The sequence below is a fragment of the Nannospalax galili genome, unplaced genomic scaffold (assembly GCF_000622305.1).
Source record: "Nannospalax galili isolate Female #2095 unplaced genomic scaffold, S.galili_v1.0 scaffold27, whole genome shotgun sequence".
Lineage (NCBI taxonomy): Eukaryota > Metazoa > Chordata > Mammalia > Rodentia > Spalacidae > Nannospalax > Nannospalax galili.
Window position 1 is genome coordinate 1,347,629 of NW_008357993.1, and position 4,186 is coordinate 1,351,814.

A 4,186-nucleotide genomic window follows, 5' to 3' on the forward strand; every position below is an offset into this window, starting at 1 on the left:
GGAGGAATCCCTGATTAAGCATTTGTTTGGCAATAATTTCATTAGGACTCCACATAATAACACTCATTTGTGTAAGAATATCACGTCCCCAGAGGTTAACAGGCAATCCCGGGATTACAAAGGGAGTTACAGTGCCAGAGTTGCCTTCCTCGTCAGTCCAGGTTAGTGTTTGGGGACTGACCTGAGGGTTGGAGGACTGGCCAATTCCCTGTAAGTGGGTGTAGGAGGCTGTTAAGGGCCAGGCTGAAGGCCAGTCCTTTTTGGAGATTACTGTGGCATCAGCCCCAGAATCCAAGATTCCTAAGAAGGGCTTGCCATTTAGAAAAAGCTTAAGGGAGGGGCGATCATGGGAAATTTGTTGGACCCAATATGCATCAGAGGACCCAGGAGGGCCATCCTTTAAATCCTTTTTAAAGAAATTATTATTAACATGTTTAAGGGGGAGCAGATTGAGCTGTGCCAGGCAATCTCCGGGGGTAATGGTCTGTATGCTGGCCTGGGTGGAGGCAAGTATTTTAAGCTCGCCTGTAAAATCATTATCTATAACCCCGGGGGCCACGTGAAGTCCCCTAAGTGTGGAGCTAGCTCTTCCCAATATTAAGCCAAACATATGAGAAGGCAAAGGGCCATGGACTTCTGTAGCTAGGATCTGAGGGCCTGTCTTGGGTGTTAGTACTGAGTAGGTGGAGGCACAGAGGTCCAATCCTGTGCTGCCTGCTGTGGCACGCCAGAGGTCTGAAACGGATTGGTGGGCGTAGGATGGGGGTTGGGGGTTGCTGTAGGGAGAGTCTGAGCAGCTGGGGGGACAAACTGAATAGCCCCTGGGCCTATCCTCTGAGTAGGGGCCTGGGGCTGGCCCCACTGGAAGTTTCCCGACTGTTTAGGGGGTAAAGGTTGTCCTTGTATATTTATTTTAGACTTGCATTCAGAGGCCCAGTGTTTGCCTCTGAAGCAGTGCAGGCACAAAGAGGAGGGAGAAGGACTCAGAAGCAGATGCACGAGGAGGAGTACACTCTCTGAAAAAATGGCCAGGTTTGTTATAATTAAAACAAGTTTTGGAGGCTAGCCAATACTTACGCCTCTGAGGGCAGCTCCTATAGCGATCCCCATAGCATGAGAGGCAGATCAATTCCCATAACATGACAGGCAGAATTAATACCAGCACAGAGCTTAATGTAGTCTGAAAGGGAGCCACACTTGTGAGGGCGCAAAGCCTCTTGACAGGCAGGGGTGGCGTTTTCAAAGGCCAGATGTTTAATAAAAGGACTATCAGCCTCACCATCTCCAAAAAGCCTTTCGGCTGTTTCATTTAATCGGGCAATAAAGTCACTGTATGGTTCATCTGGTCCTTACCTGATCTTTGTCAAAGAGGTAGTAGCAGATCCCTTAGGAGGCAGGTGCTTCCATGCTCCAAGGCCTGTTGGACCTGAGTTAATAAGCCAGGAGGAAAGCAGCCTTGGACCTCATTAGTGTTATGAGGGCTGTCTCCCATAAGTTTTTTAAAGGACCAGGTTTTTGGAGATAATTTTTTTTCATTACAGCGGGCCAATTCCCTGCAATTTTCTATATACTCAGTTCTCCATTGAACATAGCCACCACCCGTGAGCACGCCCCACGCCAGCCTATTCCACTTATTTGGGGTAAGCCACTTATCAGTATAACTCTCCAAGAGTGTTAGAGTAAACCCATTATTGGTGTAGCTCTCTGTCTGACTCCCATTATGGGCCAGTCTTTGTCCTCTTTGTCGTGTTCTCCCTTAGAATGCATGCTGACTAACTTCTCTGATTTCAGGAAAGGAGGACGCGAGATGGGCTTTAAGCCTAAAGCCCCTAGACTTACACACCCTCTGTAAGCAAGACTAGATGCAAATCCCAGGCCTCCTCGACTGGCCATCTGAGGGCTCTTTTAACCTTAACCTTGCCTATGCTGTCCGCAGGAATTCCTATGATCATCACCCAGACCAGATACCCTATATTGTCACCTGGGTCAACCTCCTGGAAAACCCGCCCACCTGGCTCACCAAATGTCAGCCTAAGACGAAGTCTCCCTTGGGTTCTACCCCCGGCTCTAAGCCAGTCCTTCCAACAGCTAGATCCCCTCAGTGGATTTAGCCTGTTCCTAAAGAAGACCCTGTCAGACCACCTCCCTATGCCCTTCCTCTGAGAGACCCTGACTATATATAATTCGAAAAGCCAAAACCCTTCCTTTTCTGAAAATTCCCAAGGCCTTATAGGCCTCCTCAGCTCAATCTTTACCATTCATTTACCCACCTGGGAAGACTGTTATCAGCTTTTGCGGATCTCCTAGACTTCTCCCTCCAGCCCCTGTCCCTGCACTGTTCTTTCCCTTTTTTTAAAAAAAAAAAATTATTTTTATTTTATTTATTTTTTATTTTTATTTTATGTGTATGAGTGTATTGCCTACATGCATGTGAGTGCATCCATGTTGCACAATGCCATGGAGGTCAGAAGAGGGCTTCGGAGTCCCCTGGAACTGGAGTTAAGGACGGTTCGTAGCCGCCATGTGGGTGCTAGGAATTGAACCCAGGTCCTCTGCAAGAGCAGTCAGTGCTCTTAACCGCTGAGCCATCTCTCCAGCCCCTCCACCCCCGTTCCTTCCTTGAGGGAAGTGGTGGCACCCCAGGTCCCGGACAGCCCCGTCTGTCCTGATATATATATCCTTTTCCACCACTGACTATATATAATTGGAAAAGCCAAAACCCTTCCTTTTCTGAAAACTCCCAAGGCCTTATAGGCCTCCTCAGTTCAATCTTTACCATTCATTTACCCACCTGGGAAGACTGTTATCAGCTTTTGCAGATCCTGTTGACTTCGGAGGAACTCTGAGAGGCAGCCTGCTCCCAATTGGAACCCCAACACCAATCAAGGTAGGGAGCACTTGCTTCAGTATCGCCAGACTCTGCTGCAGGGATTATGGGTGGCAGCTAGAAAACCCACCAACCTCACCAAGGTGAGTGATACTCTTCAAGAGCCAGATGAGTCACCTGCCACCTTTTGGAAAGGCTTTATAATGCCTATCGCCTCTACTCTCCTATCGATCCAGAGGCACCTGAGAACTGAAAAACCATTAATATGGCTTTCATTTCTTAGTCAGCCCCAGACATATGGAGAAAGCTCCAAAAGTTACAAGTGTTTGAGGGAAAGCTGATCTCTGAAATGGCAGAAACTGCCCAGAAGGTCTACCATGGCTGAGATAGCCCTGCAAAGGAACAAGGAAAAGAAATTAGAAAGATTTCAGTGGCAGCCTGGGGAAAGCCACCAGCCTCAACCCCAATGAGGTGATAACAGGCAGCCTAAAGGCACAGGCAAGAGACTTAAATTGGAAAAGAACCAATGTGCCTACTGTAAAGAAAAGGGCCACTGGAAAAATGAATGTCCTCTAAAACAGAAGAAACCAGCTTCTGTCTTGCCTGCCACTGAACAATGACGGAGCCAAGGCTTCTCCCTGAATCACCTGGAGCCTATGGTGACCCTTAAAGTAGAAGGGAAGTATACCAAATTCCAGGTAGTTACTTACTCAGTTTTAAAGAAACCTGCTGGACCCATGATCAAGGACAAGGTCTATATCCAGGGAGGACCCAAGGGTATCCTCAAACTTGGGCAAGAATTATGGTTTTGGCACAAGGAACTGTAACTCATTCATTCCTTCTTTGCCCCGGCCAGCAGGGCGGGAGATGGAGACTCGAACTCCCAGGGACCTGGAATGATGGGACAAGAGACACGAAGAATGACAGTAAGACAAAGAACTCTGATCAAGCTGCCAAAGTTTATTTTTTCACAGGGATTCTTATAGGGGTCAAAGCAGGAAGTTAGCTGGGGAAGAGGGAGGGAAGGTGTTGTCTCAACGGGGTAAATGAATGTCCCTTAGGATGAGGGGACATGGTCTGGGTGCAGGCTAAGGAAATTGGTAGTTGTTCAAACTTATCTTAACTCATCGGAAGTGTTGCTTATCTTAGGGGGCAGGGAGGACTGATCAGCAAGTTCTCCAGAGGATGTTTGCCCTGGGGGGCAGGGAGGGCTGCCAGGCAGCGTGGTCTCCGACATCTCCCCCTACCAACATTCAGGGGCAGGGGAAGTGAGTTAACACATTTCCTTCCGGCTTTTTATGCCATCTAAGCTTTATTTATCTTGAGAGTTTTTTTAAAAAAAACTTTATTGTTTTCTAG

General features: G+C 47.8%; 1 long non-coding RNA gene across 1 annotated transcript in view; it reads right to left on the bottom strand.

Annotated features, from left to right (window-relative positions):
• Positions 1-3,855, bottom strand: part of LOC115068096 — a 22,404-nt gene extending 18,549 nt beyond the window's left edge. The window contains exons 1-2 of the long non-coding RNA XR_003847475.1: positions 3,538-3,855; positions 2,792-3,219 (exon numbers count right to left, since the gene is read on the bottom strand). This is a non-coding gene — a long non-coding RNA (uncharacterized LOC115068096). The remainder of the gene's footprint in view (positions 1-2,791; positions 3,220-3,537) is intronic.
• Positions 3,856-4,186: the final 331 nt, after the last annotated feature.